Source organism: Belonocnema kinseyi, chromosome 2, assembly GCF_010883055.1.
Source record: "Belonocnema kinseyi isolate 2016_QV_RU_SX_M_011 chromosome 2, B_treatae_v1, whole genome shotgun sequence".
NCBI lineage: Eukaryota > Metazoa > Arthropoda > Insecta > Hymenoptera > Cynipidae > Belonocnema > Belonocnema kinseyi.
In genome coordinates, this window is record NC_046658.1 from 97,781,651 (window position 1) to 97,797,531 (window position 15,881).

Below are 15,881 nucleotides of genomic sequence, written 5' to 3' on the forward strand. Positions count from 1 at the left end.
ACGTCAAATTAGCATAAGTTTACATTTACTGTTTTTATACAAAAAATGTTTAACTCAATAAATGAGTTTTTCTCTAACTAAAATGGTTTTTCTGACCAAGAGTGATTTAGTATTATAGGAATTTATGCACTTCGAGTCTCATAAAACATAAATAATATATATAGTTAATAACAATTTATTTAAACGAACGTCCAAAATGGACGTTTCCTGGTACAGAAAAAAATATTGTTTCTTGAATTATTATTGGAATCACATGTCTTGCGATGAATAACCGACGAAGGTGGTTAGAAAATAATTCATGTGATTTTATTTACAAACATTTTTTCAAACAAAAACTAAGATTCATCATTTTTACATACAAAAGATACTTTTTTTCACTGAAATTATCCGATAATGAACTAACACTGATTCAAAAACCGGATATGAGATGATAAATAAAAATTTGCGTAATTTTTCATAACAATTTCTGTTAGAAAATTTCACAATCTGCCGTTTGATCGTACAGAAAAAGGCCATTTCTTGCTACGAGACTATTCTACAATTTATTAATTTTGCTGATAAATAATAAATAAATAATCAAGTCAGTGAATGGCCATTTTTATATCGTTTAATTAAAACTTAGCTATATGATTTATAAATAAGACTCTTGTCCAAAACATTTGATTCTTCATTAAATTGTATAAGAATCATCATTATTAAGTTCAAGCAAGATATTACACATAACCATAATATTTGCAATAATTCGAATCCACGATTGATTCGAGTGCTGAATCTTAATTTATTTATTTAAAGTTTTTATAATAATATTATTATTAATGTCGACTGTTACTGCACTTTTCTGGGGTAAAAATCACTTTTTTCCGGCACTCAAACGGCAGATTTTGATCTTTTTAATATAGAAATTGTTATTTAGTGTCTCATGTATATTTTTTTGAAGGACTGTTAAATTGTTGACAGATAATTTCAGTAAACAAGCCTGTTTTGTATGTTAAGTTGATAAATCTTAGTTTTTGTTTAAAATAATGCCTATAACAATCACATAAATTAATTTTTAATAGGAAATCCGTCATTTTAGATTGAAAATTCTGTTAGTAGAAAAGTAATCTTTTTTGGTGGCAAATTAATCTTTCTGGGTGGTAAATTAATCTTTCTGGCTTTAGTTGCAGTTTTAATCTGTTGATGTCTAAAAATTCAGTTGGTTGAAAATTTAAATATTTCGTTAAAAAAGTACAATTTCTTGTTGGAAATTCGTCTCTTTCGCTTGAAAATTCAATTATTTGGTTGTAAATGCAACTGTTTGGTGGCAAGTTAAATTTTTTTGTTGAAAATTGTTTTTCTCGGGTTTAAAAACCAAGTGTTTTTCTAAAACATTCGACATTTCAGTTAGAAAAATCAACTCTTTTATTAAAAATTCCTTTTCTTTGTTCCTTAAAAATTGACTATTTTGTTGATAATGGAGGTATTTCAAACAATTTATTCCCCATATAATTTCATTATTTATTTAAAAATCACTATATTTCACTTCCAGGCGAAAAAGTTATACAATGGGTAATATTATTATAATTTTCGTTTGTTTCGTACAAAAAATGAATAAACCGATTAGTGTGGAGTAATATATATTTTTCTTCGTGAAAAGGTGTGCATGCGTTGAAATAAAGAATGCTGCCTTTAGCATCTTCACTTTAGTCCACCACCCTGCCACCCTGAATCTGTTAATTTTAATCCAGGGAATTTCCCTAGCCGAGAGAGAACAAACTATAGTCTTATACCCTTTTATCGTTCAAAGTGGCTGAGAGGGATCCCATTTGCTTTCGGATTACGTATTAGAAACTGAATATTTAGTGCTCACAAGATTGGACCGTGAGATAATTTGGGACTAATGGAAACATTAGAGATTTTTTTGATTCAACAAAATTATTGAGTTAATTCATTATAACTTTCAGAGGAAGGAAACGAACCTTGAAAGTTATTTAATTTTTTACGTCAAAATACACATTTATCGTTCATTTTTTATTCATTTGAATTTTCGTGATTCTTTTTCAAAATATTAAAAAAGTCTAAAGTACTTTAGATCATTACAGGGTATTTAAAACATTCCAGAACATTCTAGAAGAATATAGTGGATGACTACTCGACTTTTCATTGTACACTAGGATTCAAGATTTTAAAGAAATCAGTATATTCCACGAGATATAAAATGATTTCGAACGATTTTGATATATTTCAATGATTTAAAGAGATTTCAAGAGATTTCGGTTAACATATTGCAAGAAATCTAAGAAGACTACAAGCGATTTCAGGAGATTTCAAAAACGTTATTTTTGTTCATTTTTGTATGAGATTATTAATAAAAAGATTGATGTAGGATTTGTTTGGCTTAATAAATTTCCTCTTGAAAAACATTTCAAAAACAATTATATTAATTGTATACACTTTTATTCACAAAAACATCAGTCAAACCCAACGCCTCAAAAAGTAGATATGTACTATGTCCCGGCTTATTGAAAAAATCTTGGACGTATATTAAAAAATGTATAGGGGACATGGATTATATTTTTAAAATATATTTTTCATTAATCTCATAAAAATTTCACAAAAATAGCGTTTTTTCGGGGGTAGTTACAAGAATGACCCCTTAAATGATTTCAAGAGATTGCAAGAGATTTCAGTATATTCCAAGAGATCTAAAATAATTTCAACCAATTCTAGGAGATTTCATTAATTCCAAGAGATTATTTCAGTTAACATATTGCAAGAAATCTAAAAAAAAACAAAATTACAAGACATTTTAAAGATTTCAAAAAGAAGAAAGATTGTACAAGTTACACTGGATTTACAGAGCGATATTTTCCCCTTGAGAATAATGTAGAAATGTTTCAAGCATTCCAAAACTCTAAAATAAACTAGGAAATTTAGAAACATTCTAAAAAATTATGAAGTAATTCAGAACATTCTAGAAGAGCCCAGAAATTTCCATAAATTTCCAGAATTAATGTTCTATTAACGTCTGGAATTAACATTCCGTGTAACGGATATTCTGCTTCAATACCATAGATTTCTGTTCCATATAGTTAAATCGAAGGGGTGTAGTCTTTCTCCTATTACCCTTGCGTTCCTTCTTTCTCAAATTCCTCTTTTTTCCCACATTCTCAGAAAACTTCCCTCTTTTCTCTTTAAATATATGGTATTTGAAAGAAATGGTTCGTTTTACTTTTTTAGATTCAACTAATTTTCTAAACTATTTTAGGTTTAAATAAAACTTTAAAGGTAAAATGTTTTTCGATTGAATCTATACAAATTAAATATTTTTTAAATTAACTATACTAAAGAACGATGGTCTGTTTGCCCATGTTGAAGATTTTTTAGTTTAAATTTGAATAGCGATTGTCATTGTGTTAGACATACCATAACAAACATTCTTCGATCAGACCAAAATTCAAATATGAATTATAAGATTTGCAACTGATCTTAATGATATTTTTCGATTGAACACAAATTTAATAATTTATAGAATTTAAGATTTTGCAAAAACTACCAAAAACCAGTCTTTAACAGTTTGGCAAAATTAAGCGCAGTTTATATAAGATGTTCAATATTTTTTCTTTAAATATTTCCATGCAGAAATTCTGATCGGGGTTTAGTATGGCTCTGGATAGATTTCCCTATTTCTAATCGGGCGCTCGTCGTGAAAATGGAGAGGACCTGACTAGTTCCGTACCGTTGTTTTAGCCAGGTTCTAGCTATAACTTCTGAGCAGGCCCTAACGAGAGTGCCCTTTTATCGGTATTTAAAAAATAAATATTAATAAATGCAAGTATTTTGACTTTAAATAATAATGGTCCTCTATTAAGGGTCAATACATATATTACATTTTTAAACATTATATTACAGATAAAATTTCTAACGCTATGAAGTATCGAACACCTGCATCTATACCTAAATCTATCGCCTAGCAGTCGGGAGTCTTAACCATTACGCTAAACCTTCGAGTTGATAGTCGATGAAAAAGCCATACTCATAAGATACAGATCAAAAAATGTTGAACTCTCTTTTTCCAATTAAATATTTATTATTATACGACATTATGCAAATGTAAAATATACGAACTGTTAGCAGGAATATCAATAAAATAATTTTAAAATAAATAATTGTAATCGATCGAAATTTTTCTTCCTGTAATATTTCGTTTTTTCCCGTTGAAGACTAATCTAAAACTTTTTAGAATGACAGGAAATATAATTTTTTCTGAACATTTACAGTTTTTCATAAGAACGGAATTTTTTTCTTTAAAAAATTGATATGATAGATTTTCCACACCTATATACGAGGCACAAAATTCTTGACTAGAACCTGATAGGGCACCCATCAGTTTTATCTAGACTAGATATTAGGATAGAGGCCCCAACCAGTTTTTTCTGTACTAGATATTTCAATAGGTGCCCCAACCAGTTTTTTAGGCTAGATATTGTGATGGGGACCCCATCGGAACCCAACTTCAAATAGGGAAAGATGGGGAAATTTCTGCGCGGGTGTACTCCATATAATATTTAATTTTTTAAAGGATTTTTCGATATTTAAACAGGCCTCTTTCCCTAACTTTTTCTTAAATGAAGAAACATAATCTTCTCTTTGAAAACAAAATAGAACGAAAAAATGGTCTTTTTGTATTTAGAAACTATTTAATTAAAACAACTTTCTATTAACATTTTTTATCGCTCAGGGTCTAATTTGAACATTTTCATATGAATGTTCATATAAAAATAAATTCTTGAATAGCAGAAATCATTAAAAACCGCATTTAACATTATTTAAAAACTATACAATTTATCATAAAAAGATTGATTCCTCTTTTCTAAATGTAAAAATAAATGTTTATTCTTTCGTGGAGAAAAATGAATGTTCAAACGTGGATGTTTAAAGGATAAGAGATGTGGTTCACAGAAAAATCTGAAGTTAAATTTTATTGCATGTAAAATTTCCAGCTGATAACGTTTACATGCTATTTGGCGAAAGTTTATCCTAGGATGGAATAAAAGCTGTCGTCTGCTACGTCTGCTACAGCAATGGGAAAACGGCAAAGTATGAGTGAATTCGAGCTATAAATCGAGACACCAGATTTAAAACAACTAAGAAAAAAGTAAAGTTTGAATTTGTTGTAGCTAAAACTTGGAGAAGGTTAAAAATTAAACACACTTCGGCGAAAGTTTCACTGAGGTTAGGAGAATAATTCTGATCTCGTCTACAGCGTCACGATGAGGTGAGCAAATTTCGGTAACACATGTACAATCAGCAACAGAAAATACGAAAAAATAATTCGTTCTTGCTGATATCTCCTCCGAAATCAATTAGATTATTGTTGAGGCATTAGAACTTATTTAATACCATTTAGCAAAAAGCGCAAAAAGCAACTGACAGACGGGAATCCCCAGTTCTCTCCAATTTAATGAAGTTAAACGACGACAGATAGCGCTGGGATCGCAATTCTTGCTACATCGCGAATAAAAATGGAGCGGTTATAAGGCGAAAGATTATCCAGGCACTGTTAAAAATTGGAAATTATCTTCGATTCATGTAAAGTTTATCCGGCAAGGTTAATTTGTGTTGCGGTGAATCTTTCGCCCGAAATCGATGTAAACTTTATCATTCATTTGTTCTGTGTTGTTTAAAGTATAAGATAGTACTGCGAAACATACTTATATTAACACGTAGCATCTGCATTTTTTTGAAACATTAGATGTAAAAATATGTTTATATTAAATTTAAATTCCGAGATATTAGAATGAACCATCCAAGATGTTAAAGTCATTGTCCGCGAGAACAGGAAAACGTCATATACATAATATCGGCCACTTGATGAACCTTATAGTCGATTTTCTTGGAAAATTCTATCGACATTTATTATTAGTCAGTGTTTCGTGTTGTTCGTGAACTTGTAGAAAAATGATTATTATTAATGTTTTGATCAGATGATAGTAATAATAATAATAATGCTGTAAATTGTTCAGATATATAGTAAAATTATTCATGAAAGTTAATATGTTAAACATAAATATCTAGAGGTGAAGTGTGAACATCCATTTTTCTCGCATTTCCCCTATTTTTCCCCTTTTTCGTGAAAAAATGATCGTGTTACCACTTTTTTGAATTCGAAAGCCTGTCCGTATATATAAAACAGCTATATATACAGCAAAATGGATAGGGCGGTTAATGGGGGTACCTATATGTATGATACCATAGTCTAATACCGGTGTCCATGCCGGTGCTACCACTTGTAATAATCTAGGCCACTGGCTCATGAAGGAACTGGGAACAGCAGAGCTCTTACATTAGTTCGCTGACAGCGCTAAACTAAAGACTATATAATCACTTATAGACGTCAGCCGAAAAAATAAAAGCCTGCGCACACTTCTAAAAGCTCAGATCCATATACACCCTCAACCCTTTCTTTATACGTCCACTCGAACCTCCCTCTCTATAAAAGCGAATACTAAAACTAAACAATGTCCTTTTCTTTCTCCAATGTGTCTGTGATGTCTCCATTAATTTTTTTCCTTTTTTCTACTCAATGAAAACTCATCTTCCTAAGTTGATACATAAAGTTCTGCGTCATAAATTTCATAGGTATATGTATGCAACTTCTTAATGGATGAACACAATGTCCTTTAATTTCTATATTTAAAACCGAGGTGAAGTAATGATCGTCATTATTTGAAGGGATGGGAATTTTAGGACAAAAGTATTGAAGAAACATGTTCAATAGTTGATGTTCAAAGTGTGATAAGATAGTACCGACATGCATATATTGGCACGTCATATGTACTATTTTTTTGAAACATTAGGCTTAAATATATTTTTGTGTTAAACTGAAAAATACAAGATGTAAAACACGTAGAGGAAAACACACTAAAAACTCTGGGGTCAATTTTGTTGCAGGTAATTTCAAGATGGTGTTTCATCTCTCTCGTTGTTGGGGTACGAAACTCTTCGATTGTTTTTGTCGCAGAACTGTAAAAATAATTGACAGTAGGTGACGTTTCATACCCCAAGTCCGAGGGAAACGATACCTTGTGAAGTGGTACCATTCACACTACCAAGACTGATTTTTGTTGCAGGTATTTGGTACCCTGAAATTGACGTTAGATTAACACTTTGTTTTTACTGTGAACACGTCAGACAGACGATTTAATATTTTTTATCGCAATCCGCAGCTGATAATGTTCCAATTTTTGGTCAGTGTCACTTTGAAATTGCCAAGTGACACATTAATTTCCTCGGAACTAGATAACTTTTTCTAATCAAATTTTTGTGGGCTTGAATCATCAATACTCATCTCAAAAGTATGATTTTTTGTCCGATCTTTAAGTGGTGATGATGATTTAACAAGATATTTTTTTCGCACTCTTGAAAAATGATTTTGAATTGATTGTGGTGTTAAAAAGGTAGTTTTTGAAGAAAGTTAAACAAGAAATTACCATGAAAGTTTAAACGAAACAAAAAAGAAATAAAAATTCGGCACTCACAGGGTTCTTGCAAACGTAATTTCAGTTATAATAAGTATTAGATTGGGAGTGAAAGCAGCTTAAAAGCAGATAAATAAACACCCTTTTTAGTAACGACGGCTTCCCCCTCCCCCCATCCGAGTGTAACCCACTCCAATCACTGCTTAACTTCAGCGATCGCGAAGCCTTCAACAATTCCATGTGTCTAAGAAGACACATGTATGGACACATATGATGCAGTTTTATAACGAAGAAAATGTTAAGATTAAATGATTTTTATGAAAAATTGTTAATTATAAAATAAAGATCACGCTCTTCGGATTGAAACTCTGTTGCATTAGTAATTCAAGAGCGATACAGTCATTAATTAGACCCTTATTCATCCATTTCTAGGAAGCGGAGAACAGCGTTTTTGAAGTCTTATAAAAACTGTCTTCATAGGGATTCTTTTGTTGGCTTAGAGGTATACTTTGGAGATTTAGCATGAGCAATGGCCTACTCTCTGGAAGAACGATTGCACCTACTTTAAAATCAACTGATACAAGGATTAGGCAATGAAGATCACGATGAAAGTCGATACCTTGATAGAAATATTTCAAGGTGTAACTCAATTAATAACGTGTTCCTTATAAAAATACTTTTATAACGATTACTAATCATTGTATTTTTCTAAATATCTCTGCACATTTTTGTCTTAAAAATCTCTACAAATTTAACAAGGACTGAGGTATTCTAACGATAAATAATTTTTTTAAACTTGAAAAATAGCCTTTACTAAAATTTAATAAAAAGAAAGAAAATAAATCCCTGTGAAAAGACAGCTTGTAATTGTAATTATATAACAATAATAATAATAATAATAATAATAATAATAATAATAATAATAACTCGGTGGCTGAGTTGGTTAGATACTCTGACTTCACCTCAGAGGGCCGGGGTTCGATCCCTGAGCCGGTACCTCTGGAAATTTTTCAATGTACCTTTACCGAGGTTTTGGTGGTTCGGAACCCACCTTAAGCTGTAGGTCCCCCCATTGTGTACTTGACTGCAACCCAGTCCGTCAATGATGGGGTAAAAACCAGGCTTTGTCCAATATGTCTGGGCAGACTGCTCTCATCAGATCACTTGATTGCATTATAAAAATGCGTCCGTGACTGATGATATATACCGGGATAGCCTCGTGCAAAATGATCAAATAAAAATTGAACTCTAATCAAAAATGCCTTCGACATGTTGGGCAGTATAAGCCTGTGGCAACATTTTAACACATAAATTTTTTTAATAATGTGCCTAACAAAAAAAGCGCAGAGCGTAAATATTGAAATGTTAGTATGTTTTGATGAAAGCTTGCCTTAAACCTAGTAAATGAATTATATTATGCCAAAAAAAACGTCTATTTTTAAATTGTTTGGTAAAATTTTACTGTTTATGATAACTGTGCGAGAAGGGAGGATTTAAGCATCTTTACATAAGAAAAAATATTACTAAAATAAATTTTAAATTTACATATATTGCAACTTATGGGTATTACATTTTCAACAAAATAGATGCTTTTTGAACCAAATAATTTACTTCTCAAACAAAAAGATAAGATTAAATGTTCAATTAACAAATTAAGTTTCAGCCAAAAAAAAATAATTTTCAACTAAAGAGATGAATCTTCAACTAAAAAAATGAATTTTCAATTAAAAGTGTAATATAGTTGATATTTTCAACAAATTAGTTAAATCCGTAACCACAGTAGATTAATTTTCAAGCAGAAAGGATCAAATGTTCAGCAAAATATTCCAATTTTCTACCAAATTGTTAAATTTTTGATCCGGGAAGACGATTTTTCTACAAAAAAAGTTGAGTTTTAATTTTAAAAATATGCATTTTTAACAAAAAATTGTATTTCCAACAAAATTTTTTAATGTTTTAACAAAAACAAAAAAATCTCCAGAAAAAAAGTAGAATTTAATATTATTAAAGATAATTTTTCAAGCATAAATGGAGTAGTTACATTTTCAGTTTAAGAAATTCGAACTTTCAACCAAAATAATTACATTTCTACGATAAGGAATGAATTTTAAACCGAAAAGATGAATTTTCAAGCAGGAAGGTTAAAAATGAATTTTTTATTGATGAATCATTTTAGTTAAAACACCTTTTGCTTCGGCCTGAAAGTGAACTATTTTGTTGAAAAATATTTTTTTATAGATAATTTGACTATTCCATATTTGGTTAAAAATTAATTTGTAACAAAATGTTTTTTTTTTAATTCGTCTTTTGTGGTAGAATATTAATCTTCTTGGTAAATAATTCATCTTTCTTTGGTTGAAAATACAATTCATTTGTTGAAAATTCTTCTTTTTGGGTTAAAAATTCATCCCTTATCGTAGAAATGTAATTTTTTGTATAGTTACAAATGAAATTAAGGTTTAAAAATTAATCTGCTTTGATTAAGGATTCAACTATTTTCTTAAAAAATTCGTCTTTTTTGATCGAATTCAACCTTTTTTGATTAAAAAATCATGTGTTTTGTTGAAATTTATCATTTTAGTTGAACATTTTTTCTGTCGTAAATTCCTTTTCTTTTGGTTAAAAAGTAATTTTTTAACTGAAAAGGTAAATATTCCATTCATGCTTGAAAAATGATCTTTCCTAGATTAACATTAAATTTTATTGTGAAAAAATATTTGATGAATTAGCCACCAAGAAGATTAATATTCTACCACACAAGTTCAATTAAAAAAAATGTATTTTGCTAAAAATGCGTTTTCAACCAAACATAGAATAGTCAAATTATCTATTTAAAATAATTTCAACAAAATAGTTAACTTTTGAAAAAAAAGTTTTTCAACTAAAATGATGAATCACCCGGGTGGAAATTTAAGTCGGGAGCTAGCCATTCTACGGCCGGAGAGCCCGGCTTTAAGTCGGGAGCTGGCGGGAAGCCCGACTTTAAGTCGGACTGTGGCCGGGGTTTCTAGTAGGAATCCGACCATCATCGTCACGCTGCAGCGTGCGCTGGCCAGCGTCCGGCCATGGAGCATGGCTGTGAGCTGGCCGGGGAGCCCGACCTTGGCCGGACAAGATCAATTGGTGGTTTACTAAATTTAATTGATTCGGGTGTCAATTGTATGAAGAGCATTAGTCACTAAATTAGGAAATCAATTTGATTCTTTTTTACTGCAGAATTGGAGCATATTAATATGTGAAGTTCCACACGCCCAGCACACAGACAACATTAACTATTTTCACGTAGTCGTTGAGAGACAAAGCAGGTATTTAAAAAATAAATATTAAATGATTGCGAGTATTTTGACTTTAAATATTAATAGTCGGGAGTGCTAACCACTGCGCATAACCGACAAGTTGAAACTCGTTGAAAAAGCCATCCTCATAAGCAACAGTTCAGAAAAGTTACGGTACCAAATTTTAAGTTCTCTTTTTCTAATTATTTACTATTATGCGGCGTTATGTAAATATATAATACACGAAATTTTAATAGGAATATCAATAAAATAATTTTTAAATAAATCATTTAAATTGATTACAATTTTTCTTCGCATGATATTTTGTTTTTTCCCGTTGTAGACTAATTTACAACTTTTTACAATGACAGGAAATGTAATTTTTTATAAACGTTTAGAATTGTATTGACGGAACTCAGAAGTCTCCAACCACCGCACGGCTAGGCTCTTAAAAAACAAACATAGCCTGGTCAGTCGCCGACCAGAAACCTTGTTGTACTAGGGACTTAAATTTTCAATAAAAATGAATGTCTTTTTAACAGTATTGTTGAATTTCTAACCAAATGATCAAATGAACTTAAACTTCAGTTGATTGAAAATTCTCGGACTCTTTCAGTTTTTCACTGATTAGTTTAAATTATCCTTGGCAGAAAATTTTCATTTTTAAACACTCCAGAAGAATTTGCAGAACCCTGAAAGCCGAGGTTAAAGTAATAGGGGCTGTGGCTCAGATGTAGGAATGCCTCGCACAAGATTAATAAATGAAAATTTCTCCCTCACTGTGCTGAGTTTAATGCAAAATGTAAAAATAAGTTCTGCAATCCTCTCTCTTTTGTTCTGCTTTTTTATTAGAAATGGAACACATCCTTGTACGGATTACTGATTCTCATCCAAATTTTGTGAATATAAAAAAACTATATTATTTTATTATCATAACAATTTTAGTCCTTAAATTGAGCGTTTACAATTTGTTTAAAGATTCAATTTAGCAAAATAAAAAAAAACTTTTGAGGGTTTGAATATTAGATTTGAATAATACGTTTTTTCGGATTTAATGTATTTAATCAAATTGGAGGAACGAAGTTCTCGAAAATCTATGCAAAATTTTCATTTTAAAAAAGTATTTGCAAGAGAAAAAATTAAATTGTAAATGATACTTCAATAACAAAGGCAACAATTATACTCTCATCGTTTTCACCAAAATGCTTTAAAGGCGACAAACGGATTCTATTCTAACCCTTTAACCATATTAACTGAGATTAGTTTGCATTTATCTATTAATAAAGATTATGTATTTTCTTAACCATCAAATGAGTGAATTGAAATTTCCAAATAAGTAATTTTATTTGATAATAAAATGGATTTCTGAATATTTCTAAATATTATTGATGAAAGAGAATACTTTAATTTTAAATTTTGTTTATTGTCGAGAAATAATTCTGTTCTTGCCTCTTGAAGTTTTTTCAATAAAACTTTTTAGCCTTTAAAGTTTTTTTAAAAATAATTTTGAATAGTTTCAAGGTAATACAATTTTTTCTTAAGATTTCAGGAACAATTTAAATTCATTTTTTATTTCAAAAATTAATTTCAAAAAAATATTTTTAAATATTTTAGAGCATTTAAATGATTTCCTAAAGTTTCACAAACGAATTTAGAAGATTTTATTTCAAAATGTTTCAATTTTGTAAGATTACGAAGTTTAAGAAAAAATTCTAATAATTTTAAGAGATACTTAGAAGTTTTGGAAAGATATAAAAATATTTTTAAACCTTAAAAAAATTCTCTTTCATATTTCTGGGAAAAATGTTCATTATTTTACAAAGCTTGTGTTGAGGGAATATTTAAAAACATTCCAAAACGTTTCAAAAGATTTTAAAAATTGTAAAAAAGGACCTGGAAGGTTTTAAGGCTTTTTTCAGAATTTTTCAAAAGTTTGGAAAAATTTAACACGCTTAAAAATATATTTATAAGTTTAAAAAACATTGACAAAAATGAATTCAGAAGATTCTGAAATAATTTTAATGCTATATCGATTGTACTTCTTTACATTTTGTAAAATGTTGTAGCGTACAGAAAAAATAGAAATAAAAATTAGAAATTCAGTATCTGACATCTTAAACAATCGTTTTGAATTTTTTCGACAAAACCAGGAAAACTTATTTTATTTATTTTGTAGCAAATAAACCTAGAAACTTAAAAAATAAATAATACTTCAAAATTTTGGTAGAAATTTAATCTTTTTTTGGAAAACCGAAACTGTTTGTTTTCAAACTGAAATCATTTTTGGTTGCCCAGTGGGTTATTTGGCCTTCTATTTGATTGAAAAAAAAATTTGATCGTAATATTAACTGTTATATTTTTCTTCAAAAATTTGTCGTTTCGGATTGAAAATTCGACGATTTGGTTGACATTTCATCTTTGTATGTTCAAAATTTAACAACTTTGTTAAAAAGTCAACTTTTTTTTTAGAGAGTAAGAATTGATGTCATTTATGATAGTAAATTCATCTTTCTTGGTTGAAACAAATACATTGAAAATCTTAAAATCCTAATTTAAAATAATTTTATTCTGTTTATGAGAGATTCTATGTTTCTTAAAATTAATTGTAAAAAAAAACGAAAAATTGAAGGAAAAGTCAGTCAAGTTGGAAAAGGAAGTTTACAGCCACCCTGAATTGAGGATTGATAATTAATTAGTAAACTATTTTCGTATCTGTATCACGAATGGATAAGTTTTGGAAGAAAGCCTACGAAAGGAAACTTTCCGAAGGTCACTTAACTTCTCTTGTCTAAACTTTTTCTTCCTTCTAAGCTGTAGAGATGTTTAACCATATTTGTTTGTTCCTAATTGAATAAACTCAGTAGTGGTACTACTTAATTCATTATCTGAGGTAATTGGACCTGAATTGCGCTGTAATACGCTGTAATGTTTCAGAGAAGGTTAAGGTGAGCTGCCCCCCGTATCGATTACGCTCCGTCTAGACTCTAGACTTCAGAACGAGTGGAATTTCAGATGTAAATTTGTATTGCTATATTAGTTATGTTTATCATTCACAGTATCTTCACATTAAAAATTATTTTTAAACAAGTTTGGAATACGCTCGACATCAATAATTTTTTTTTGCTTCTCCGGGAAGGGAAGTGAGGGAACCGAAATTAATGGGAGTGATGGTTGGAGAATAAGGGATCAGAGAGGAGGGAAAGTCGATTAATTAAAGGGAGGGGAAATAGAGGAAAGGAGGGTCGAAAAATAAGGACACGTGAAGGATGAGAAAGTAAAGGAACTGAGAGTTGGGAGACTAGGGCAAGTGAACGGAGGGAAAGTTGGGAAGAGAAACTAGGGGAGGAAAGGTAGGAGAAGTGTGGGGAGGAAAGGTAGGGGAAGTGAGGGGAGGAAAGATCGGAGAAGTGAAGGAAGGAACCGTAGGGGAACTGAGGGGACGAAAAGAGGGGGTAGTGAAGGGAGGGAAGGATGGAAGTGAAGAGTTGAAAAGTAGAGGAAGTGATGGGAGAAAAAGTAGGGGCAGTATTGGGAAGGAAAGCGTGGAAAGTGAGACATGATCGAATAGGAAAGAAGAGTGGTGAGCAAGATGGGGGATAAGAGTGATAGATAAAGGGAGGAGATTTTTTAAACGTCTTAATAGGGTACGAACTACACGAAAACCTTATTTATAGACGTATGGTGTCTACTTTGACTAATTTGATTGAAAACCGTAAATTCCTCATATTTGTCTTTACTTTTACAATAAATAACGTTTCGCGCTTTGCAAACAATGTGTTTGCAATCGTGCTCAGTGTAACCAACCATCTCCATTAAATAATAATTTCATATTTCAGATTTTTAGGTTAATGTGCCGCTCAAAACTGAATGTTCCTTTTAAACTATATATTTAAGAATTTAAAGCTTGTATTTATGAGTTCGAGGATAGATTGTTCAAATACTAAAGTTCCTTCTATAAGGTTTGAGAAGATAAACTTCCTTTTTAGTCTATTTAAAATAGTAATTACCCAGATAACCTAAATTTATATAATTGATTACAAATAATTGACATAACAACGTTATATTAATAAGAGATAATCTAAATGTTTCGCAAGTGAATAAATTCTCATGAAGAATTTTTACTGTAGCTTATTAAATCAGACTTAACAATCTTTTCTTTATCTTTCTTTCCCTATTCCTAATAAAATTCCCCTCCTAACCATTTTTTTTGCTTAAATGCGAACGGAATTAATAGCATCCAATAAAAAAACCCACTACTTTTGGTTAAATTAAATTGACAAGTCTACTTTTATATTTTGGGTTCAGAATTTATCTCTATTGGTCCGAAATTCAACTGTTTGTCGAACTTACACCTTTTTTTAAATAGAAAATTCATTCTTTTAGATAGAAAATTCCTCTTTTCGTAGAAAAGTCGTCTTTTCTTAGTTGAAAATTAATTGTTTTTAATTGAAAAGTCGAATATTACATGCTGAGTTTAGAGATCATATCTTTTAGTTAAAAATTTTACTTTTTGGTAGATAATTTAATTATTTTGTTGAAAATTCAACTGTTCTGTTGACCATTCGTCTTTCTGAACATAAAATCCATCCTTTTTCGATTGAAAAATCATATTTTCCTAGAAAAGGTATTTTTTATTAGAGATACATCTGTTATGCTTCAAATTTAATCTTTCTTGGTTGAAAACTAACTTTTTTTCGAAAATTCATCTTTTCGGGTCTAAAAATCAAATGTTAAAAAAAATGTGCTAGAAAACTCAATTAATTGTTGAAAATTTGTGTTTTGGGTTCTAAAATTCATCTTTTTGTTTAAAAATGCCACTGTTTTGTTGAAAATGCAACACAATTCGACTTGAAATCTTAGGAATATGGTACTTACATTCATGTTACTTAGAAGAATTTATTTCCCTATTGTTTTCCTATTTTAATATAAAATCACTCTATTTCCCCTGTTTTGAGAGTATTTTGGACCGCAAAGTGTTAAATTACTTTTACATTAAATAGCCTATAATTGTTTTAAAGTTTGAGCGGTCCTGTCAGGATCTTTAAAGGTACGAGGGTAGTTCAATAAGTCCTTAGAATGACCAACATATGGCGCGCGAATCGCTCCAAATCATCTGTTTTCAGTCAGCACCACTCCCGACTAGATA

General features: G+C 30.3%; 1 protein-coding gene across 1 annotated transcript in view; it reads left to right on the forward strand.

Annotated features, from left to right (window-relative positions):
* LOC117183122 (protein phosphatase PP2A 55 kDa regulatory subunit) overlaps window positions 1-15,881 on the forward strand; it is a 164,626-nt gene that overhangs the window by 61,357 nt on the left and 87,388 nt on the right. The gene's annotated exons all lie outside the window — the stretch shown is intronic.